At 49.5% G+C, this 25,431-nt stretch overlaps 1 protein-coding gene across 8 annotated transcripts in view; it reads left to right on the forward strand.

The window, feature by feature from the left end:
• AFAP1L2 (actin filament associated protein 1 like 2) overlaps positions 1–25,431 on the forward strand; it is a 97,711-nt gene that overhangs the window by 33,377 nt on the left and 38,903 nt on the right. The window lies entirely within an intron of this gene.

A 25,431-nucleotide genomic window follows, 5' to 3' on the forward strand; every position in this document is an offset into this window, starting at 1 on the left:
TTGGGGTGTTAATTCTGTTGGGTATGATCATCGGTTTTGCATTAGTGTGAAAAGGTTTTATCAGCTAGAGACACTTTGAGGCATTTATGAATATTGCACTATATAAACTTACTGTATTTCCAATGGATTTGTTTTGAGTACTTCAGAAGGGGGGGTGCAGAGATGAAAGAGAATGGCAGACCATCTGATAACCAATGGTGCTCTGCAGTAGGTTCATGGGGGGGGGTTCTTTTTACTCTTCTCTACTTTTTACGTTTGCAATTTTCCATTTAAAGTTTTTCACAAGAAGTTTTTAAAAAAATCAGAGTGATTTTTCACACCCAGCCAAGAAACGCCTTTAGTTGCCCGCCTACAGTTGCCAGCCGCCGTAATCAGTTTCATGAAAGATAGGATTTTGTCCCTGTTCCATCTGGGCTGGTCAGGAAATCTTGGTATCAGTGACCCAGCGGTCGACCCCTCGGGGCAGGTGAAGCCTCCCCGTCCTCTTATCAGCGATCCCATCTCTCAGCAGCCATTCGCAGAATCTCCTCCTGGTGACTCACTTCTTATCATCCCTGCTCCACGTCTGCGCGCGGGAGTACATTTACGTGGCCCTGTAGTTGATTATCCCACACACCGTGCTTGGGCCTGGCCTGCAAGGGAGGGAAGATGGAGTTAACTTACTGTTTGCATTAAGCGTGTGTGCATTCCCATAGCCGTCCGCTGCTGTCTTGGATGTTGCAAAACATTATCCCACAGTTAGAGAAGGGTGGAGAGCAGTCTTTCTTCCACCCCCTCTGCCCGTCTCCGCCTCCTTGCCAAGGAGCCGGGAAGGCTTTGGAATAACCTGAAATAAACTTGCAAGTTCAAGCAGAGCCTTCATTCCGCTCTCCCTGGCAATTAACAGTGATTTACTGGAGGTTACATTCTAGCGTGGCCTCTGCCCTTCTGTTATCAGCTGCTTCAGGGACTGGCCTCTTTATTGGTCGGTTCCTGGCTGTCCTGCAAACAACCCCTTTCACATTTAGCTCTTGCCCACAGCCACATCCTGTCCCTTTAGTACTGTATGGGCGGCCCATACTCAAGTCGGGGAGGGCTGTGCCGTGTAGACAGCCGCCATAGACAGATGGATCGAATCACAGGGTAATTTTTCTCCTGGCGTTTTGGAGATGGAACGGACTCCGAAATTTGCTGTCTGTAACATGTTCCCAGAGAACACGAGGTTGGCGCGAGACGAGTCTAAATCCCCAAGTGTCTGTCTGCAAACAGCTGACGGTGTCCTACCCTGGCACAGACCGGGCGTCCTGCCTTCTTGCCTTTTGTCAAGAAGACTCCTGTTACAGATGGGAAGTCACCCAAAGCTCTGTTTCCCTTTTGGCTCAGCCAGAAAGTGATGTGTGGGCCGTCACCTCACACACCGTGTTCACGGGCACGGTGTGGCCTGACCATCTAAGCTGACCTACGTAGCCGCGCTGATAAATGTTCGTGTGAAAGAACGCCGAAGCAGCCTTGATCTGTCACATGTGAGGGATTCCTCTTACAGGTTAATATCTGGAAAGGGCTTGTCCCTCCTGAAGAACTGATATCTTCCCTTTGATCAGATAAGAAGAATTGCCTCTCCCCTCCCCCACCCGCTCCCTTCACTTTTTTGGACTCCCTTGAAAGACAGAGCTCATATTTCACATCCTTTACAATGTTAGCCTGGATGGGGGGGGGGGGTGTATTTTCTTTCCCCTTCTCTCCGCTTGGGTTTTGGTTTCCTGTGAACATTTTCAGAAATCCTTTAGGTGATATACAGGGCACCAAGAAGTGACCTGTTCAAAGGCTGCACTGCCTTTCCACTGCTGATCACTCTGTCCTTGGGAGTTGAGGACCCCGTACAGTCCTCCCCACTCAAGGACTGTGCGCTTCCTCTCGACAGAATCCTCACCCAGACGTCTCCGTTTGTGTTTTTCACGAGCATCTGAGTACCTTCCCTTTTTCCTAACAGATTGGGTCTTCTTACTGGGAATTGAGACCCTCTGCTCTTCATGGTAATTCACGAATCTGCTCACTTAACATTCCTGCTGGGAACCCGCTCACCTGTCTCATCAGTTTCAGCCCCAAAGATAGAGATCAGCATCCAGAAAATTGAGGATGCTCAAGGACAGGTTTCCCCTTACGCTGATCATGGTAGCTGGGTTTGGACGGACCTGGTGGGAAAGCATTTGTGAGGGTCATAAGCTCTGCGGGGAGCATGGCAGGCGATGGAGACCATTTCCTTGGAAGCCTATTGTAGAGGCTTTTCTAAATCACACGTGAGGGTTGTGTTCCGCAGACTGGGCCCTAGATATCATTTGTTTCCCGATGAGGATTTTACATTTTATATTTTCATTTTAGTATTAGTTTTTAAAACTATTTTGAGCCTATCCTGAATCGTCTAGATGGCTACCTTATGACTGCGTTTGTTGCCTCATTTATATTCGCTATTAGATTGGTGCCCAGAGATAACGAAAATACCAGTGCCAGCTAGACTCCCTGGCAGTTCTACATGGCTATGCTGGTGGTCGGGGGGTGGGTGGGGGGGAGGTTCCTGGATTGTATGTTAGCTTGGGAATGGAAGAGAACAATATATATGCCTAGATACTTCTGCACATTTTACTTGTATGACATTGCCTTGTTAGGTTACTGAGAGTCAAGCAGGGCTCGAAGTCAGTAGATTTCTTGGCCAAAATGGTCAGCGATTTAATAGGTATCTGTACCGAAAAAGGGAGGAGGGAATTCCTTCCTGTTGAGAGCCCACAGTGTTGAGGTCATGATTTGAGGCCATTAGCCTTGTAAAATACGTTGTTAGGAGTTTCTGGATAGTACTCAGGGCTCACCAGACGATCCCCAATGGCCAGCCTCTGTGTCAGAGCTGTGAACTTGAATGTGTGTCTGGGCTGGAACAGGTGGGCTCACATGGCTGGTCTCCCTCCTTCTGGGTCATCACACACACCCCAGGCAGCTAACTTTTCTGTAATTCTGTTTTTGTCATCACTCCTGCTCTAAGCCGTCCGTGACTCCCTAGTGCCAACTGGATGACTTCACCTGGGGATTCTTCCCCTGGTTGGCAGGGCTCTCTCAGGCCCGCCCCGCTCACCCTGGAGGAGTCACATCCTGGGTGTTTGCTGCTGCAGCTTGTGCCCTAGCCACCCCTCCCTCTTGGCGGCCTCCCGGCTCTCACGTCCCCCTGGGACACTGTCTTTGTCCCATCTCCTTGTTTCCAGACCCTCCGAAGTCCAGTCCAGATACCATCTTGCCTTCTCTAATTACCCCGGTCACTTGTCACTCCCCTTTCTGCCCCCAAACAATGGCATCATGTAGACTTAATGTGCTGTCACTTGAGTCGTGGGGTGGTGAGTTGGAGGAGACTGTCCCACCTTCTGGACTATGAACTCCTGGGTAGATGGCAGGATTCAACTTACCCTCCTGATGTGGCTTTGTCTCCTTCCAAAATGTACTTCTCGGTGCCTACGTCCATTCATTCACTCGCTCCTCCATTTAACAAACCCGTGTTGAGCACCTGTTGTGTGCTGGCAGGACTCAGCACGTTGAGGAGATGGTGATCAAGACAGACACAAAGGAATATTCCTCATGAACCTTCCGGGCTGGGGAGATAGGGAGAAGTTGGGGGGAAGGAGAGGAAGGTCTCAAACAAGTCTTGATGGCTCAGGACTGGCAGGAGAAGAGTCAGGGAACCTCAGGACACACACTGCAGAGAAGTGTCAGCCATTGGTTGTATGGGACTCATCACCTCTCTTGCACCAATGACTCGATTAGTTTGCACTCCAGGACTCCAGCTCTTAATCCTGTCTGCTCATTTGAATCAGCTGCAGAACCTCCATGAATTTGGACCCCCTGCCTCACCCAAGAGATGGTCTGATTTATTTAGTCTGGGGAATAGATAACAAAACTCACGACCCACGCGCGAGCCGGGGGACCCAGCGGGACACCCCCCACCCTGCCGCTCTGTAGGCGGCCCGGCAGGTCAGCTCAACCCCTTGCACGGGCGGAGCGAGGGTCTTGTTCAGTGCTGGGGCCACAAGTGTGAGGGCTCAGAGAAGAGGATTTATTTGTGTGGCCTGCCATGTGCCCTCTTTGGGGTTGAACTGTGGCCCCTAAAAAGATACGGTCAAGTCCTAATCCCCCGACTGCGACTTTATTTGGAAATCGGGTCTTTGCGGATCGTCATCTGGTTAAGATGAGGTCCTACTGGATTAAGGTGGGCTATCAGCCAGTAAAGGTAGGGGGTCCTCATAAGAAGAGGGCAGTTTGAATACGGAGACACACAGGGATGATGCCTGTGATGACAGAGGCAGAGACTGAAGTGCTGTAGCTGCAAACCAGGAAGGCCAGGGATTACTGGTGGCCACTGAAACCAGGAAGAGGCCAGGAAGCATGGCCCCGTTGACACCTGATTTCAGCCTTCTAGCCTCCAGGACTGGGAGAGACTCCATTCCTGTTGATTTAAGCCCCTCAGTCCATGGTATTTTGTTATGGCCTCTCTAGGACACTAATACAGGCCCCGAGGGTCTTGGCCACATGAACGGTGATGCCAGGATCTCCCCCAGGCCCCGACTTGGGCACCAGCAGGAGCCCCGAGGCAAACCCTCAGCAGCTGTCACAGCTGTGACCTGACTGAGCGTTTCACAAAGCAGCAGCCTGCACGGGAGATGTCAGCGAGGGGAGAGGGTCTCAAAGAACAGAATGGAAGTTGACAGCTTGGTTCTCACTCCCTAACCTTTAATTAGGCCCACAGCAACAGCTGCTGCTCAGAAAGGGCTTCATTATCAAGTCAGTGGCATGGCCTGGGTTCTGCTTGGGGAAAGGGCATGGGTAGAATGCCTTGAGTAGCAGGCCAGCACGGGACAGCCCTGTCAGTTCAGCGTGTGAGCGGCACAGGCTGAGCTCTGGAGGCCTAGACCCCGCTCTGGATGAAGCACGGAAGGCCTCCCTGCTGTGGGGAAGAAAGCCCTGGACGCCAGGCCCAAGCGCTGGGCTTTGGTTTCATGCTGCTTCCGGTTCTTTCTGTAAGCTTCGTAAAGTGACTTCACTTCACATATTGGTTAATGACATCTCTTTTGGTAAGATTGTGGAGGCTTCAGTGAAACGCAGCGAAGTTCGGCAAGGGCCCCGCTAGTGCCTTGCGCTTAGTGGTGCTGGTCGGACGCTCATGTGGCAAGTAGGGGTCCGGAAGGGCCAGGACTCAGAACGAACAGGAGGTCAGCCTCGTGTGTATGGCGTGGGGCCGTTGGTGGCCCGGGGCGCTGCCTCCCATAAAGTGGCGCAGTAGACAGCAAGCCTGACTGGCCTTTGGGACGCATGTGGTGTATCCGCAGCAGGCTGCACGCCGGGTGGAAGCTGGTGGGCCCAAGGGACCTTCCAAGAGAGGCAACTTGGAATTTTCTGTGTCTGGTGTGTGTTCCCAGGGTTGCCTCGCCCTGACTCCCAGAAACCCGTTTTCCCAATTTGCTGCTCCTGTGTCTAGAACCTACTCCCACAAGACAGCTCCCAGTGTGTGAGAGGCTCAAGTGCCACTGTCACCAGGTGAGGGGGGCGGAGCCTGGCAGAGGGCAGCCTGGGCATGTTCCCCTCCCATGGGCTCTGTGCAGCTGTCCTCGCTGCACCTGTCTGGTCCCCGCCTAGAAGCCCTGGGCCCTGGGCCCACAATCCGCTCAGCTTTTCGTGAAAGTTGTTCGTAATTATTTATGGCAAAAAGCAAGGCTCTCTTTTGCCAGAATGAATGTTCTTAAATGAAGAAGTTTTTATCCTGGCTGATTTTAAATCTAATCAGATTCTTGCAGTCCGGTGGAAAAATCAAACTTTTTCCAACCAGGTTAATCTTTTAGAAGTCTGTTCCTTCCTGGCTCTTTGTTTTTTTCCTAAAGCTGTGTACAAATATTCTCTCGATCCGTGAGTTTTGGGGGGCTGTCTTAGCTTCCTAGGGTTGCTGTAACAAATTACTACCAGCTAGATGGTTTAAGACAACAGAAACTTATTCCCTCACTGTTCTGGAGGCCAGAAGTTCCAAAATCAAGGTGTCGGCGAGGCGGGCACTCCCTCTAATGACTCTAGGGGAGAAGCGTCCTCGCCTCTTCCAGCTCCTGGTAGTGCTTGGCTTTCCCTGGCTGTGACAGCATGAACTGCAGCCTCTGTCTGTCCCCACACGACCCTTTCCCCTGTGTTTCTGTATCTCACAGCTCGCCCTCCTTTCTCCTAGAAGGATACCAATCATTGCATTCACAGCCCACCCTAAATCCAGTATAATTTCATCTCAAGGTCTTTAATTGCATCTTCAGAGATCCAGTTCCAAATAAGGTCAATTCACAGGAACCAGGGGTTAGGACAAACAAATCTAATGTCATATGAACAGGAGCCTATAGAAATATGAGGCTCAAAGAAGTGAGTAGGCAGCTCTCCTACCTTGTAGACAAAGAAGCGGTTACTTGTGAGCCTGTGACAAGACAAAGGGGCTGGGCTTGGGGCGGCAAATTAATGAAGAAGTAACAAAGTTTGTTTATGCAGCCTTCTCGGCCTTGAATTCCCCTATCTTTTTCGATAAGGATGCTTTATACCCTCATGGCATAGGGAAGGTGCCTTCACACAGGAGATTTATTTCCTGTTTTGGGGGAGGCGGGGGACAAAGGAGGTCAGTGTCCTTCTTGCACCTGGCATTTTCTTAAGTAACTTTAACTGAAAATCATCCATATGCCAAAGTGGCTTATTTTGAGGTAGCCTAGTCTGCTCCCCTTCCCACCATCATAAGTGGAAGAAAAATGTTATAAGAAAACAGCTGTAGAAAAGCATATAGGGTTTTTTTGTTTTCCCATCCATTCATACATGGAGAACCACAGTATACTAGAACATTAAGAATACCAGGAATTTGGTATTCACCTGGGTCACTGGGTGACCCAGTCAGTTAAGTGTCTTGACTGTTGATTTCAGCTCAGGTCATGATCTAAGGGTTTGTGGGTTCCAGCCCCATGTCAGGCTCTGTGCTGACAGTGTGGAGCCTGCTTGGAATTCTCCCTCTCCCTCTCTCTCTGCCCTTCCCCTGCTCATGCTCTCTCATTCTCTCTCTCTCTCTCTCTCAAAATAAATAAATAAACATGGAAAAAAAAAAAAAGAATACCAAGAATTTTGTTTTGGTTCATCCAAAAGGTACAGAAAAGCTAACATCACTATAAACTTACAGCGAGGCGTGTTGATCTGTATTCTAAGAGGGCCATTTTATTTAGTGGTACCCATTTTTCCCATTTTATTTAGTGGTCAGGTCTAAGGGTCTAAGGTAAAGAAGGTGCTCCGTAAATATTTGGTAAAGAAAGGCAGATGGGAGGCACGGTGCCAGGGTCGGCTTGAGGCAACACCCCACCCTAGGATGTGACCTCTTAGGAGCCGGAGGGAAGTCAAGGTGGCTCCATTAGTCTGCAGACTCTGCACCAGAGCTGTCCTAGTCTCTGTGTTCAGATATCATGTGTCAGAGGGGAGTGCTTTTCTCGGGTGGCTGCTGTCCGTGGGCCTTCAGCTGAATGTTTGGCAGAATTCCTTGAGGGTAGGCATCTGTATTAAACGTCAGGTATCAGGAGCTTGGGAATAATCTCAATTGTCTCACTGATCTTTCTGGACTGGGATCAGTACCATTTTCTGTCTGGGTTCATTTCCTGACACTTGGTCCTGTGATTTTACAGGAATAGAATACGTGTAAATGGAAGAAATGTTTACTGTTGGAGAAATTTTGCTTGGAAAAGGAAATGCACGTCCAAAGTTCTGAGGAATTTTGAGCCTCCACACCGATGAGACTGTCCAGATCTGTGGGGTTTTGAACTCTGTTTGTTGGAATAAGTTTGGGTTAGGAAAGTACCTAGGAGGTTTTAGGTTTCAGGACAGTAGTGTTAAATATTTTAATTCCCAAACACATAACATTTTTCTTGCCCTTTTCTAAATGTCTTTCAAATGGAGCAGGATATCTCCCTGGTTTTGCAAAAGCTCTGTGTCCTCGTCTGCATTCTCCCAAGAAACAAAACGAATAGGATATGTGTCTGTCTGTCTGTCTGTCCGTATCCATAGGAAGAGATTTATTAGAAAGGATCATCTGATGTGCCCATCAGGTTGACACCTAAAACTAACCATTGTATAATCTCTGTGGCATTTGCTCATTCCTAGCTCAGTAAGGTAGCAGGTGTCACATATATGATCCTTTTTTGGTATCCTTGGCAAAGGCATTCTCAGTGGAAACGGAGTGAAAAGTCCAAGGATGAAAACCAGAAAGAGACGGGTGAGACGGTTGTTTTCTGTTTCTGAATTTCAGTTGGCTACCTTTGCCTCTTGCCCTGAGCATGTCAGTACCTTTTTTAAAAAATGAACGAAAGAAAGGATGGGGAAAATACTTCATTACAGTGCAGGGAGAGCTGTTTGGGTTTCTTTGACCAAGTCCACGCTCAGCCAACAGATCACTTGTTTGAAACTTACTTCTGATAGCCAGAGGAAGGCTTTGATTACATCATTTGCCAGCCAAACCCCTTCCTTGACCCTTCCATTAACAGGTGTAACTCTCCCCATGAACCCTGAGTTCCCCTGCTGTGCAGGGGACCAGGAAAGTGGATTCATTTCTAGAGGACTTGTGACCACCCTCCGAGGTGCTGGCCCACGGATGTCCATTTGGTCCCTTTTCTGCCACCGTTCATTTCCCGGCTGTTGGCGATGAGCTGTGTAAGGCATGTTTATACACAGGATTCGTAAAATACATTCGAGCGGCAGATGATTTTCTATCGCCTAACTTTATTCAAAAGCATTTAGTCTTTGTAAAACCAAAAGTCACGGGAGACCCGGTAATAAAGCTGGTGCATTTTGCAACTTGGCCACCCATGCTTGATTGCAATAGCAAAATAATTGCTGGTGCAGGGTTTACTGGTGAACTTGTCAAGCGTCGAACAACTAAGTGTCACACACCAGAGACTTGAACATAGTGCTCTCCGTACCTGCTGTAGGTTAAATGTATTTCCTGCGTCTTTTACTGTTCTCTTTTACTGTGTTACTGTTCTCCTAGGATATGATTTGGTCACTGGCAACTTGTATTGATAACAATCAGGGTGGAAATGGGCTCGTAGAGTTTTCCATATTCATATATAAAACTAGGCAAATAGTACTGTTTTAGATAAGTCTTCTCTCTGCTAGGCTCTGTTGCCAAATGACTGGATTTTTCCTTTTTTTTTTTTTTTTTTTTTTGAAGTTTGACTTAAAAACTCTTTAAACTACTTAAGTTTTTACTTAAAAACTTTCAGACGTGAAAGAAGAAATTGTAAGAGAGGCCAAGCAAGGTATTCGGGGGGAGGGTCAGAGTGATTTGAATTCAGATTTGAATTTACTAGCTGTGTGACTTTGGCCAAGCTATTTAACTTCCCTGAGTCTGTTTCTTCATCTCAGAGATGATTGTATCTACCCTATAGGCTTGTTATAAGAGCTCACCGTGATAAACTTTGTCAGTCATCTGGCTGACTTTATTCGTAATAAAAGCAGTTTCCCTCTTTTGGTGTGTATTCTTTCTCTTTTACTGGTTTATTATTAATAGCATTTTGTGTTCTTTATTTAACTGTAATTCTATCTTCATAGTTTTAAGTTTCAGTAGAAAATGACCCACCATAATATTTATTAATCCTTGTTGCTGAATTTAGAGTTCATTGTACTTTTGCTTTACTTTATGCCAACTGACATTCAGAACAATGGGGAGGCAAAACTCCTTTATTCCCAGCTTTTTCTAATTAAGCCTCACTTCTAGGTGAGCCACTCCTGAACCAAGTTTGGGATTCAGAGCTGGGATTGTTCTGGAGATTCCAAATGGGATCCCAACAACCAATTCTGAATGGAAAGGGCAGAGAAATTCAGAACCGTGGGCTGGAAGAGGGGAGTTCTTTACCCGTCCCACTGCACCCCAACCCCGTGTGCGTTGGTCAAATCTGTGAGCCCCTGCGCCAGGCTGGGTGCCTTACCAGGTACAGGAGGGGGTGCCCAGAGTGAACTCCAAGATGCAATGCTTGTGCTCTTAGAAATCTGGTATGAGGTTTGAACAGCTGGAATTTTAGCATGCAAGGGACTTGAAAAATGAGTAAGTAATCTGTCGTCCAAAGAAACATAACGTAGTGCAAACAGCCCCCTCCCTATGAGGAGATGTAAACATCACCATGGTTGGAAGGAGGTTGATTCTGAGATGCTGTGGGTTATAAGAAGCATCCTCCATTAGGAACACCATAGCTGAGGGGAAAAAAAGGAAATGCTTCCGCATTAACTTGCAAACAGTTGCAACATGCATTCTTATTTTATGAGTTCGGGGGATACATTCAAATTGGAAATAGGGATCTAGCTGCTTGTCTTCCGCACTGCATTGCCTAGCATGACCCTAGCAGAGTCGGTGCTCAGTACATCTTTAAAAAGAGGATAGATGTCTAGCTAGCACCGGGAAAATACTTTTGAACAGTTGTTATGGGTAGACAGAGCCAGGGTCGTGGTGGGATGAGGCAGGGCACATCGATGGGCTGAAATAGTGACCATGACTGGGGTGCCCTGAAAGCCTGGTGTGAGGGTCAAGGGGATACTAGTTCAGGGAGAGAGAGTGGTGTGCGTGGTTCTTGCATTAGAGAACTTGGTCATGCCAGAGAAAAAGTGGCTGAAGATGGTTTCCGGAGTGTTCAGGACGGGGGCCACAATGTTGGAGAAGTTGGTGTAGGGAGAGGAGGTGGGGCGGGGAGGAGAGGAGCTGAGGGGGTCCCTTTGAGATCGGCTTGGTGGGGGGGGGGGGGCGGGGAGGGAGATTGGAGTAAGGAGCCAAATGCAAACCTACAATGTTCTCAAAAACTGAAATGCCCTGGAAGGGTCGGAAATCATACATCAGCAGTTTCTTTTGACAAATGTTGGCTGAAATATTACATGAGAAGAGTGATCCAACTCAACACTCGGTGATGCCTTTACGTTGTTGGTAGAACAGAGCTTCAAGGGTTCCGTTTAGAACATTTGTGTGATGAATAACTGGCCCTTGTTCGGGTAAACACAGGACAGCCTGCACCGAGTATCCAAATCTGTTTCGTCCAGGTCATGGCTGTTTTCCTGAGAGAGGACTTCTCTCTCGCTGCCCCTCTCACCTTAATCAGTCACAACCAGCACACGGAGAAGGGCTCCACCTTTTCCAAGCCCTTTGCCACGGCTCCCTGGAACTCTCATTAAAGAGTGACCTGTATTCCTTCCTGTGTTCTTCAGGATACAAAACCGTTTCAATTTAGGTTTCAGAAAGCCTTGGGCAGACACAGGAAATCGAGCCTTCCACAAACTCACTGTGTGACTTGGGCAAATTTTGCGTCCATCCAGAGGACGAGTTGTTTCATGAGTTTATAAGCTCTGAGTCTGTGATAGATGGGTCAGACCAGTGCTGTCCAACAGAAATAGAAAGCAAGGGGCACCTGGGTGGCTTAGTCAGTTAAGTGTCTGATTCTTGATTTCAGCTCAGGTCTGGTCTCACAGTTCATGGGTTCGAGCTCCGCGTTGCGCTCTGTGCTGACAGTGTAGAGCCTGCTTGGGATTCACGCTCTCTCTCTCTCTCTCTCTCTCTCTCTCTCCCCCCCCCCCCTTCTCTCTACCCTTCCCCTGCTCATGCTCCCTCTCTCTCTCAAAAGTAAATGATAAATAAACATTAAAAAAAACTTATTAAAAAAAAAGAAGGAAATAGAAAGCAAGGTACATACATAATTTTAAACTACATTTTTAAAGTTTTTAACAAAAAAACAGGTGAAGTTAATTTCCAGAATATTTTTTAACCCAGTACATCCAAAATACCATCATTTCAACATGCAATCAATATTTAAAGAAGAAACGCTCTTGAGATATTTTACATTCTTTTTGGTGGGTGGGGGGAAGTAACACTCGGTCACTTAGAGCACATCTCAGTTCAGACTAACCACATCTCACATGCTCTGTAGCCACATATGGCTTGTAGCAAAGAATGAGCAGTACCATTTTAGACCAAAAGTCAGTGAGTTCTATGTAGAAGCACAGTTAATTTGGTTAAAAGACCTACCTGCCTGCAGCCCTGTGGTTTCTTAGACCCTGCAGCTTTGCATTAATTCATTAAACGGCTAGTGTGGGTTTGCCACCGTCCGTGAGGTCTTTTTAAAACACACACACACACACACACACACACACACACACACACACACAAAACCCCAGACAATTAAAAGCCAGTTTTGAGGCCACAGAAGGAAAAGGATCCTAGGAATCCCAAGAAAGTTCCACCATTTCTCCTCAATTCCCAAATCCCCAAACTTGGAAAGGCAGAAATTTTTGTGTGTGTGAGGTTGACACAAATTAATTTGGAGGGATCCAAAATGATGTGAGACGATTTATAATCTATCAAGCCCACTTAGCATGAGTATTTGTGCATTTTGCCGTAGAAATATTAATGTGTTTTATTCCTGAGTGTTTCTCTGGACCCTGCTGGGGCATATGTGGCATGTTCACTTTCCTAGAGTCTGAAATACACTCAATTTCTTTCTTCCTTCCTTCCTTCCTCTCTTTCTTTCTTTCTTTCTTTCTTTCTTTCTTTCTTTCTTTCTTTCTTTCATTTTATTCCCTTCTAAGAGACAGAGCATGAGCCAGGGAGGGGCAGAGAGAAGGAGATAGAATCCACAGCAGGCTCCAGGCTCTGAGCTATCAGCACAGAGCCCCATGCGGGGCTCAAACCTACAAACCATGAGATCATGACCTGAGCCTAAGTTGGCTGCTTAACCGACTGAGCCACCCAGGTGCCCCTGAAATACACCGAATTTCAAAACACCTCTAGCTTTGCAGGTTTCAGGTAAGAGATCATGGGTCTGTAGTCGTGTTTTTCAAACTTTTTTATTGTGACCATGGTAAGAAATGTGTATCCCGGAATACACACACACACACACACACACACACACACACACCCCTAAATCAAAGGTTTTATGAAAGATTTCACTCCTTTACTTGATGCAATGCATTTTGATATTTTATACTACTTTTTTTTTTTTAAGCTATATGTCCTAAATCACTGAGTTGACAGCAAAGTCCGCTAAAGTGTCATGCCTACAGTTTGAAAAGCACCACCGTGGGCCCCGTACCGGGGACCGTGGAGACCAGCACAAGGACATAAGTGCCAGTCAGAAAAGAGAGGGGAGATGGGCTCCTGGCGGGGTGGCAGCCCCCCCCCCCCCCCCCCCGTATCCTCACTGTTGGCTGTTCTCCTCTGTGGTTTTACCAGGACCATCACAGCCATGCCCTCAGTGTCTTGTTGGTCATTGTCAGCAGTTTTTCTGGTGGTTTGGGCACCATGTGGGTCATCCAAGAAAATTACCTGGCCCAGTAGGCTTTGTGCTTGGATCTTTCAAAGGGAGCCATACAATTACGGCTTTGGGGAATTGAGGTGTGCCTTATAAAAGGGGTGGTTTACATGGAGCCACCATTTGTTCAAACTTCATTTGCATATTAATGAGGACCTTTTGGTCAGCAATGACTAAACACCAGCCTAGGTGGAAAAGGGAATTTATTGGTTCATGCAGTCGTAGTCAGCAGGTGCAAAGTTAGCTTCGGGCACGGCTGGACCTAGGGACTCTAGCAAAGTGGGTAGGGCCCTGTACCTGTCTCTGGTGGTCAGCTTTGTTCCCTTCTGGACACTGGCTTTATCCTCAGACTGGAAAGGGGAGTGGTCTCCTACAGCTCCCAGTATATATCCTCATGGCTTGTAATCCAAAGAAAAGAAAGGCCTCTTGCTCTCAAAGCCCGTAGAGCAAATCCTGAGGAAAATTCTGGCCTTGCTTGAATCCATCACAGTGGCCTGAAGGATGGCCAGTCCTCAGGCACATGCCTACCCCCTGTGGCTAAGGTGGGGTCAGCCAAATCCGAACCGTATGGAATAGGTCCTCCCATTACCCAAAGAAGGGAGGAAGAATATTAAGTGGGCCAAAAGAATTAATTTTCCTTCCTTATTGATTCCTAACCCCTGCAAGGGACTGATTCCGAGTCGACGGGGTTCACGTATTACGTACAGCTCTCTGTGTGATTGTCGGTTCTTGTCCATTGGAGATGTTAGCCTAGCTAGACAGCCATTCAGATCTGCTGGCTTTGTTAAAGTTGCTCCTTTGTGTGGAACTTTTGCTCTTCCATTCTTCCTAATATTAAGGACCATTTTAGGCAGACTCTTTTTTCCTGGCTCTCTCATAACTTAATCGCACCACACCCATTTCATCAGCTGTTTGATCCTCTGGGTCTGGCCCCTGGCACTGGGGAGTGAGGCGTGGAGGTTTCCACTCCAGCTTGTTCCTAAGGCCATCAGAAGCTGTGTTCACTGCCCTCTGCCCTCCCCCTAGGCCTCGGTGACACTTTATCTCAGGTTTCTCCAGGTGTTTGGTTTTTTTTTGTTTTTCCTGGGTCTTTCTCCATGCTTTGCTTTCATTAGAATGTTTTTGAATTTCACTTTCTGGACAGTCTGCTTTAATAAGCAAATCTTTACCAATGCGAAGTAGATTCAGATGACTCCGGATAAACTCCAGGCTTGGGGCCAGAAGGACCTGTTGATTCTGAGCTCTGGTATTTACTGTGTGACCCTGCTTTGGCCTGAGATCTCCTCTGCCTGGCCCAGGTTCCAGCATCCAGATATGTGCTGCGGTAGTCTACTCTCCGTCTGACAGCAAAGGAGACCACCACCCCCCCCCCCCGCCCCCACTTGATCTGGCTTAATGAAAAAATGGGATGTCCTTGCCACACATAACCGAGTGTTACAAGGGGAAGGTTAGTTTGAGTCTGGGCTGAAAGGTTCTCTTCAGAATCTCCAGTCCCTGTTTTCCTTCTCAGGTGGCTTGTTCCCAGAGGTGGCCACTGGGGCCTGGGGTTGACATTCTAGCAGATCAGGGAGCCTGAGGAGGGAGATGGGCACTGCCTAGGGAGAGCCCCAAGGCTGGTGCCCATTGGCTTGTCTCTGGTCATGAGGCCATCCTGAAGTCAGTCACTGGCTGGGGGCAGGAAGTGCTTTGATTGGCTGGGTCCAGGGTCATATGGCTACCCATGGAGTAGAGGTGGGGGTTCTGGTCTTACCCATGCCACAAATACAGTTGGGTGAGGGGGTTTCCAAAAGGAGAACTGGGTACAAATAAGAAGGGCAGGTGGATGCTAGGGAACGGGGGAGTGCAATAGATACGCACCTCACAGGCTCATGGTTTATCCCTCCCCAGGCAGCGTTTTTGTTTTCCTTTGCCCAAAGGAAACTGGGTTGGCTGTCCAGGCAGGCAGATGGCAGCCCGTGGGGGGGTGGGGGAGGGGTTAGAAAACAGACCGAGAGTGGAAGGAAGGACCTGACAGCTACCTCTCAAATCACAGCCTGGCACTGACTCTCCTCCCTGTATGCTACTGGGATCAATTTGAACTTGTTGAGACCTGGGCTGGGCAGCCGTAGGAGCTTTGAAAACATTCACTTGTTTATTTTCAGCAGTGTGTGTTTTGAGGGAGGTCATTCTCCAGAGGGGCTTAACCCAAATTCCACCTTCCAGAAGCCCCTGCTGACCTTCCGTGAGGACATGGCTTAGTAGTCCCGCAAAATCAGGGACATTTCCAATCACCTTTTTGAAGCCACTCTACTAAAATTATAACATATGTGTGTATGTCCGTGCGGGGGGTTTGGGGGGATATGTTTATGGAGGCTTTCTGTATCCATCTTATTGGAATTTAGATTTTATTAAGCAGCTGACGTTGAACTTAGTATACACACTTGATGGGATTACTTGTGATCTTTACACAAATCCTGTTAAGTAGGTACTATTATTAACCCCACTTTATGAATGAGGAAACTGAGGCCCAAAGAAGTTACTTAAGCCCCCCAAGGCCACATAGCCAGTGTATAGTGAAGCCAGGAATGAACCCAGATTTGGAGCTAAGAAGACTTGGGCAGTTTGAATCTGGAACATGGTTTGGGTGGGAGGGGCCGGAAGGACTTGCTTGCCTCTGGACCAGGAAGGAGCCCAGAGAACCCACAGGAGCATGAGGGCAAGGGTGAGACACTCCAGATTCTGGGAGCCACCAAAGAAGCTTGAGGGGCTGGGAGGCCTTTGTTCCCCAGCCCAGCTGCCTGGAGCTCGAGGCAGGGCTCTTGTCTGTGTGGGCCGATGGGCCTGAATCGGCTGGGGGGTGGGGGGAGAAGCGGGGGGAGCAGCCTCCTGCCAAGTCCAAGGCCGGGATGGTGGTGGTTTGGGGTTGCTGGGGCTGATTTTGACCTCCTTGGAGGCAGAGGCCTGAACAGGATACAGCTTCTTCTCAACACATCAGTCCAATGGTGTTTGATTGCTTCTGCCAAATGCTGGAAAGAAACAGGAAATCGGGATGGAGGATAATCTTTTTTTTCTTTCTCTACATGTTTAGTTTGTGTCCTTTTTCTCTAATACAAATAGCAAGTGAACCAAAAGCACGGCAGCTGCCGTAGCCGTGGCTTCTCTCCGGGTGACAACTCCTTCTTCGGCTTTGCCGAACAGGGGGATGGAAAGGAAGAACGCGAACCTTCCCATAACCCCTCCACTGACAGATAACCACTGTTCCTTTCCAGCCTTCTTCTTTTTCTGTCAGACAGTACTTCCCAAACTTCCAGTGTGACCTTGGGTGACCCCTGACAGCCTCTTGTTCAGAGACTGGAGTGGTTTGTACCAGCTGTGGGACCTGCCACGCAGAGAGCCACCCCCCCTGAACCTTTGCGCCCCACCCACACAACTGGCCTCCGCCAAGTCTGAATGAAGCCACTCTTCTGGCAGATTGCATTTAAGGAATGTCCTGACTGGGTTGGGGAACAAAGGCCTCCCCGGGCCCCAAAGCCTCTTTGTCTGGCCCGGACCCTGGTGGCTGCTAGAACCTGGCGAGTCTCGCCCCTGCCCTCGTGTGCCCCTTGAGCTGCTGCAGTGCCCTGGGGACCCAGCTCGGGCTCCGGGTTCCTGGTCCCCGGGGGGGCCCGGATGCCTCCATGTCCTTCCTACCCGCACCCTTGAGGAAGTGTTCCCTCCACAGCGCCATCTGGGACTGAGACACCTTATATGCTCCCAGCCCATCACCTGCCAGGGGCCGCCTCTGGGTGGTCATTCCAGAGATGTTATGTGACCCGGGGCAGGGACTGCAATTACGGCCAGGGATCGGAGAGCCCTCTGCCCTGGCCTCCTGGACAGACCAGCCCAGACCCTTTTGCAGGAGGCAACTTAGGAGTTTTCATTAGCTTGCGTGTGCACGCGTGTGTACGTCTGTCTGTGTCTGTCTTTCCTTGTGCTCAGCTGATGTTTTCCAAGCACTGACTTTGAGTAAAGCATTACCAAGCCAGGTAGCTGCTACTACAGAGGGCTTTCATTTTCACTGGAGACAGAGGACTTGCCTTCATGGGACAAATAGAAAATAAGAAAGGACAATGGCCAACTGGCCATGTGCTGCCGGGCTCACGGGACAGGTGGTGCTTTGGGTAGACTGAGGTAGAGTGGGGGGGGGGGGGGGAGTGGCCCTCAGCAGGCCCCGGGCCTCTCTGCTTCGCTCTGCCCTGTTTGATGTCTTCGGCTGTTACTGTGTGAATTTCTGAAGGGCCCTAACTAAGCAGCTCCGGTTCCAGCTGGCTCCATGGCTGGGGCTGGAATTCTGCTCTTGGGGAGGCTCGTTCCATTTGAGAGGTCACCGGTGAGCAAGCAACTCGCGTTGTTTTTCCAGTAACGCAAGCTGCAGCAGACCATGTGTCCCGTGTCTCCAGCCCGCCCAACTAACCCGGGAACTCAGAGGGCGGCCTCTTCTCGGGGAAAGTGTTCTAAGTGATGAGACTCCAAGATAGGCGAGAAAAAGCAGATCGTACAAAAATGGTGACAAGCTGACCTGGAACATCAGGCCCAGCAAGGGGCAGCTCTTGCACACTGCTAGTAAACGAAGCAAAGTTCTCTCCTCCTTGCCGTTTCTTTAAAAAAATTTTTTTTAATGTTTATTTTTGAGAGAGAGAGAGAGAGAGAGAGAGAGAGCGCGGGGGAGGGGCAGAGAGGGAGGAGACACAGAATCCGAAGCAGGCTCCAGGCTCTGAGCTGTCAGCACAGAGACCGACATGGGGCCCAAACCCATGAACTGCAAGATCGTGACCCAAGCCGGAGTTGGTGCTTAACTGACTGAGTCACCCAGGTGCCTGCCGCTCCCCACCGTTTCTTAAAGATGGAGATAAGAACTCCTGGAGTATTTCTTACACTGGAGAAACTGTGGTCCATGACGCTGGTCCATGACTCTGCTCCATGACGGGGGTGGCCTGTGAATCTTTTGGGTGCTGGTCCTCAGTGATAAACAACTGAGTTCACCAATGGGTAAACACATAGACATGGTGGTCCTTGCCTTCCACATCCTTACTGTCCAGGAGGGAAAAGACTTTTGGGGGGGGGAAGGTATTTTCAAACATCTCTGACTATATACCAGGAATCAACCTAGAAAGTTCTGCAAAGTTCTACAAGTAAAATCAGAATCGAGTCCTACAGAAACACTATTGAAGTGTGTTTTTATCCAAACATATAAAGTAAAAAGACTTTTTATGAAGCATTAATCACATTTTTTTTTTTCATCTCAGTGGTTTATCACCTTAGCTGCACATTAGAATCTCCTGGGAAGCTTTAAAAACTCCTGGGGCCCAGACTACACTCAGAGCAATTCCAGCAGGATCTCTGGAGGTGGATGCAGGCATCAGGAATTTTTTTTTAACTCCCCAGGTGATTCCATTGTCCCGCTATTGCTGACAATCACTGCTTTTCCTTTTGTATCTGAGTCCCTGAGTGGTCGTGAAGTGTACCGAAAGCAGGCGTACCCTTTCAAGCCAGCAGGAAGGTGCTTTCAAGAGCACACATTGGTGTCAGGAGACAGGAACTTGCCGTGTCTGTGCAGAAGCACGCAGCAGAGGAGACCTATGGACACATGGAGGGAGATATTCGGGCTTCCGACATCTATAAAGTGGAATATCACACGGCAATCAAAAGGGGCAAGCTTCTCATACATGCAACAACATAGACAAATCTCAAATGCCTTCCGTTAAGGAAAAGGACCCAGACCTCAAAGGCTACGCAGGTTTCCGGGGATAAGAAGGAATGAAATATTGACAGAGGCTACAACACGGATGAACCTTGAAATTGTTCGTGCACAGTGAAAGAAGCCATTCAACAAAAGGCCACATGTTCCTTGACTCTGTGTATATTTGAAATGTCTAGAATTGGCAAATCCATAGGGATAGCATTGTCAATGTACCTAATGCCACTAATTTGTACACTTCAGAGTGATTAAAATGGTCAATTTTATGTCATGTGTCTCTTGCCACCATAAAAAAGAAAAGCACAGCAGGTACTTGGCAAAGGCTGGCTCTTCTGAAGGCAGGAGACGTTGGCCTGATGTGTCCCTTCTTAGGTGGAATGAAAGGGAACATTTTCCAAAACCTCCTTCTTGAGAACTTGAGGATTCTCTGGGATCAGGAGGAATCGACCTGCCATTGTCTGCCCTCTGCTGCAATGACATGGTGTTCTCTCTCATCACAGAAACGTCTTCCACGTTCTTAGCAGTTGGGTTCATGCAGATAATATGCCCAGTGGCTTCATCTTGGGAACTGTTCAGGGTAGAGAGTGGGATGCACGTCTTTTTACTTAAAGAATAGGTTTGTTTCGTTTCATGTTTGGAAGGAAAATCGTGCTCAATCATGGGTCTTCAGCAAATGCAGCTGAATAAATAAAAATGTGTGCATGAAACAGCAGGGGAACCATGAGGAGCAGCTCTTTCGGCATGTTGGGAAGATATTTATGGTTGGGAACCTAGTGACCAAAAGGCAAGACTGCCTCAAGATGAGAAAAACCGGGGGAGGAGGTCATCTGGAGGCAGAGCTTGGCCATGGCCGAGGACAATGAATCGAGCAGTTGAACCTCCCAGCTCTGCGTGGGCCTTCGAAGCCCTGAACAAGAATCTTATTGATGATTTGTCAGACCCTGAGCAGACAACTCTGAACTTTAACAGAGCCAGGATGGAAAGCCTGCACAAGGGCCTACAGTTTCCAGAATGAACAACACACTTATTTTTTCCCCTCCCTCCGCTGGAGGACGAGAGAGACCAAAGTGAGAAGTGTTGAGGAGTGGGGGGGAGGGGGGGGCGCGGGGGGGACGGGGAGGGAAACGGGATGAGTGCCTTCCAGAGCCTCAATGAAATGGCCACATTCCTCCCAGCTCTGAGGGCTGAAAAATGTCAGCAGGGTTGGCACAAATTAGGGCCCTGCTTTTGTTGATTGTTATTTCTAAGAGCCAGGAGCTGGGCCTGAAAGGGTAGGATCACAGGAGAATCCCTGGCCTCTGCTGTGCTTAGCATCTCTTCAGAGCCCTGAACCCGCAAAGGCTGACCCTCAACCAGGAAGAGCTCGTGCGTCGCCTGGGATACCGACTGGGCATACAAGGAGATGACCATGAACAGCTGGCTTTGATGGTGAGGAGTCCAAGGAGGCAGAAGCTGATTGCTCTTGGTCACGGGCTGCTGTGTAGAGAAGGGACCTGGATGGACCTTGAAGGCTGATGCCGAGAGAGACAGAAATGACATCCTGGGCTTTGTGACTCGGGTTCCTGGTCCTGCGTTTCTTCAACCCTGGTGCTTGCCCTTCACCTAGCATAGCCATTTTCGAGGAGAATGCTTTCTTGGTGCCCCACCACCCATCAGCCGTGCCTGTGTGTTCTCCTGTGGCAGAGACCACACTGTGTGTCTCACTACAGTGTCCTCAAGTCTGTGTGTCTGATGGCATTCTGTGTGTCTGACTCTCAGTCACTCAGGGCCTCTTAAGTCCCTCATCTCATGGAATTATCACCAGGTCCCATTGCCTCTACATACTATCTAGAGTCCCCTGCCCCCCTCCCCCCATCCCCTTTGCCCAGTACGATGGAACAGGATGCAGAGGTCATGACCTAGATAAACCTCCCTGACTCAGGAATGGCTACAGCCAAGGGACGACAGACAGCATGTGCTTTGGGCTTAAGACGTACTTGAATTTGAGCCCCCGTGCCACCTCTAACTATAGATACGGGCCTCAGGAGCCCATGCTGTGCACTCGTGGGGTAGCTGGGAGAATTGGAGGTGGCGGGGTGCGGCGTCCTGCGTGGTCCCTGGATGCTGTCATCTGGTCACACCCTTGTCGTTCTCATCTGTGCTAATGTGCTGCCCACGGTGCCTCCCCCCACGGTCCCCCTGTCCTCCCCGCTGTCTGCGGGGTTATTCTGTCTCTGGCCTGTTGGAAGAACAATGTGCATGGCCTTCCCGCTGCATTTTCCAGAGGCCCTGCGGGGTAAGGCACTGACTCCTTAGGGAAGCAGATCAAGGCTTTATGGTGTGCATGCATGATCGAACTCGGCAGTTCTGGCCTCGGAGCCCGCCATCGCCCCCTGCTCCCGTGCTCCTTGTGCCCTGGTGTACAGACAGACTTGTGCTTTCTCAACTACTCCATGTGCTTTCAGCGCTTGGGTCTTCTTCTTTTTTAATCTTTATTTTTGAGAGAGAGAGAGAGAGAGAGAGAGAGAGAGAGAGAGAGAGAGCGCATGAGTGAGGGAGGGACAGAGAGAGAGGGAGACACAGAATCCAAAGCAGGCTCCAGGCTCTGAGATGTCAGCAGCACAGAGCCCATCCCGGGGCTCGACCTCACGAACTGGGAGATCATGACCTGAGCTGAAGTCGGACACTTAAACAACTGAGCCACCCAGGCGCCCCCAGCACTTGGCTCTTCTGAGCACCTCTTTCCCTTTTCCTAAAATGCCTCTGCCTCTTCCCCGTGAACTCCTATGCGTCCTCAGTGACCCGCTTCTATATTCTTCCTGCAGATAACCCTAGAGTCTGTGTCTTGATCCTCGGGGACTCTCCCAAGTCTCTTCTCTTCTCCCCCGGTATACTCCCTGGGCACCCCCTCTCCAGACATGGAGCTCCTGGAAAGGCTGGGGACCCCTTTCAAGTCAACTCTGTCTCCTCAGAAGCAGGCACGACCTTCTTACCCTTTGCCCCCGTACATGTTTGCTTGCTTGGAAACAAACTAAAGCTGTTTTCCAGGAATCGGGCAGCTTTGGGGAATAGCTGAGGATGTGAAACCAAAGACATGCTTGAGTTTTAGTGCCTTTTTCTTTTCTGTAGCGGAAGTAGCGGCAGGCACAGCCTGGAAGGGTTCAGAAGGTCAGGAAAAGCACAACTCAAGATGCTGACTGCCTTGCATGGCCCCTTGGCTTTTCCACAGCCACTGTAGCTGAGTTCAAGGCTCAGTGTCATTTCCTCAGATTTGCCCTTTGTTCTCTCGGTCTGGACTTCTTCAAATTCACTGCTTTTTGGCCTGTTGAGTTCCTGCAGCCAACAGGAAAGTCATGAATAGCTGTTCAGAAAGCACTCAAAACCAAACAAAAAACAACCTAAGGCCTTACCCTACTGTACGTCTTCCCAGAAGCCTTCCAGGCCTAGGACTCTTGTCTGACCTGCTCTCGCACTTTTTGTCGAGGAGTTTTGGTGGTGTGCCTTGGTCTGGAAATCTTGGGGCTGGCCTTGTTCTGCCTGTGAGCTTGCAGAAGGCAAGAACCACACTGTCCTGGCCTCCATCTTAATTTCCTGGGTAGTTTAGGCCAAGGGCCCAGCTCAGTGCTGGGCTCACCCTGGGGTCTCACCTGATCCTTACTGATTAGTGGACTCTGGGGGCTCTTGCTGCTGCCCTTTCAAATTCTGCTCCGCTGAGAGTCTAATCGGTTTTAAGTGACCCGGGCAAAAGCCTCTGGCCTCTTGGAGACCCGCTGTGGTGGTCTTCCCAATACCCAGGAATGGGGCAAGAGATTCTGCTGTTGGCCGAGGGCTCTTTCCCAGACAGGACCACCCAAACATGGCTTCCCTCTTGCCTCATCTTGGCGCTCACCAGGTACCCACGTCGCCACTGGCAGAGATGAGGGCCACCTTCCAGCTCGCCTCTAAGCGTATGAGCTGAGCCATCATTGACCACATGCGGCATCGGGGCTGCTGGCTGTGTTTTACCTTCACTCGGCTCTTGACAAGCCAGAGAGGAGTGGACACGGGGACCTCTGTGGTTCTTGCTCGGTTCTTCATCCTTTACCAGGACCCAGAGAGGGAGAGTGAAGGTTTCTCTGCTTCTTCTTCTCCGGCTTTGGCAAAGTGGAGTTTCCTTTGTGAGTACCCCTGCCAGGAAGAGAGGGCTCTGATTTTGCCAGGCAGTGCACACCCGTGTGGGCAAGCTGGCTGACCCCCGTGTTTGATGCGACAGTCACACACGCCGGCACTGCTGTCACTGCCGTTCCCTGAAACAAGCAAATCCTCAGCCCCCTTCCCTTCCTCTGGCTCTCCCACGAGCAAGAGCAACGTTCATTCCAGGGAATTTGGTTTTGCAGGGATGGGTTTCAGAGGCTACTACCCCACTGAGATCCGTGGGGGTGTCGGACCAGAAAGAGACTGCGTGTCTCTCCCTTAGAACCGGGAGAGCACGACGGCTTCTTTTTCTAATGAAAGGGGTGAGGGGATAATCTTCGGCTCTTGTTCAGTTCTGGGGAGCTAGGCCTTTGGGGGATGCTGGAAGAACGCACTACATGGATAGAAACATCCAGTCGAGCGTTGCCAATAGCTCAGTCTTAAGAGTCAGACAGCAAATGAGCTCTCTGCCGTGGGCCACGTGGGACCTTATGGGCCTTCTCTGGGCCCTCGGGCCCACCTGTACAACATGGGCATAATGATGCTTATCTCTTCAACTTGTTGTGAACTAGTAGGTGCCTAGTGAACTCATTCATTCATTCATTCATTCATTCCATAAACATTCATTCAACAGTTACAACAGTGCTAGGTGCCAAAGACGTAAGACGGATGTAGTCCTCTCATTGAGCTCACAGGTTTTGTCACTTCCAACAACTCTGTGAAATGGGTAGGGCCTGTGTGGTCTTCTCCACTTTCCGGATGAGGACAGGAGCTGGGAGAGATTGCGTGACCGCTCGGAGTTCCCACGGCAGGTGACAAAAGACAAGTCGGGCTTCTTGGCTTCTGTGTTTGGGAGCAGGGCCCTCAGGTGGAGCCCCTGTCACTGCCAGTAGACCCGCGGTTCTCCACGTCGGCTGCACATTGGGATCACCTTAGCAAGTTTTAGAACTGCTGACCCCTGGGTGCTACTCCCAGAGATTCTGATATCATCAATCTGAGGTGTGCCTTAAGTATCGGGATTTTTTAAAACTTTTTAAAAATGTTTATTTATTTTGGAGAGAGAGAAAGAGAAAGCAGGGGAGGGGTGAATCCCAAGCAGGCTCCACACTGTCCGCACAGAGCCCAACTTGGGTCTTGAACTCACGAACTGTGAGATCCATGACCTGGGCCAAAATCAAGAGTCAGACGCTCAACCGACTGAGCCACCCAGCTACCGCAGGTATCAGGACTGTTTAAAGCCCTCCAGGGGACCCAGTGCAGCCAGGTTTGGAAAGCAGAGAGTAGAGCCTTAAGGAGCTGGCTGTCGGGGCGCCTGGGCGGCTCAGTCGGTGGAGCGTCCGACTTCGGCTCAGGTCATGATCTCACAGTTCGTGAGTTCGAGCCCCACGTCGGGCTCTGTGCTGACAGCTCGGAGCCTGGAGCCTGCTTTGGATTCTGTCTCTCCCTCTCTCTCTGCTCTTCCCCTGCTCACATGCTGTCTCTCTCTCAAAAATAAATAAAGATTAAAAAAAAGAAAGAAAAAGGAACTGGCTGTCATTCCTGAGCATGTTCTGGAGAGCCAGCCGGGCAGGAGAGCCAAGGTGACGACCCCATCAGCAAATGCAGCATCCTATTCTTAACAGAAATTAGATCACAAATAGTAATAATAGCAACAATGGTGAATGCCCTGTTCCCACACTGTTGTCCTCTGCACTGTCATCTCTGCAAGGTGGTTCCAGCTAGAAATGACAAGTGTCTCTACCCTGGGGGTCCTTGTGGGAGCCTATTTGATACCTTGATCTGTGGGACCAGAGCCCTCAGCCAGCTTGGGAGTGATGCTGGACTCCATTTCAGTGCTGAGGTGGCTTAGTTACTGAAGAAACTCAGGAAGGTTTTGTTTTTCTGTTTGCCCAACAACCGTGGCTTTTGAGGGATCACCCGTAATTCCGTGGGGACAGCGTACTCACGGTTTCGTCTCCTCGGGGTGACTCTGCTTCCCTGTCCTTGGGGAAGGGATCAACAAGTGGGCCAACCACAGCATTGCTTTTGATGGTTATGGGTTTGACCTGCATTCAAGTTCCCCAGGCCCTGGACCGTCCTGATTGAACTTTTCTCAAGGAAGCAAATCCTGTTTCCAGACTCACATGGCCCGATGGGCTTGTCTGGGCCGTCTTGGCCGCTGTCAATCCAGCAAACGGTAGGCCTGCAGCTTCAGCCAAGGTTATCCATCTCAAAGCCAAG

Source organism: Panthera onca, chromosome D2 (assembly GCF_046562875.1).
Source record: "Panthera onca isolate mPanOnc1 chromosome D2, mPanOnc1 haplotype 2, whole genome shotgun sequence".
NCBI lineage: Eukaryota > Metazoa > Chordata > Mammalia > Carnivora > Felidae > Panthera > Panthera onca.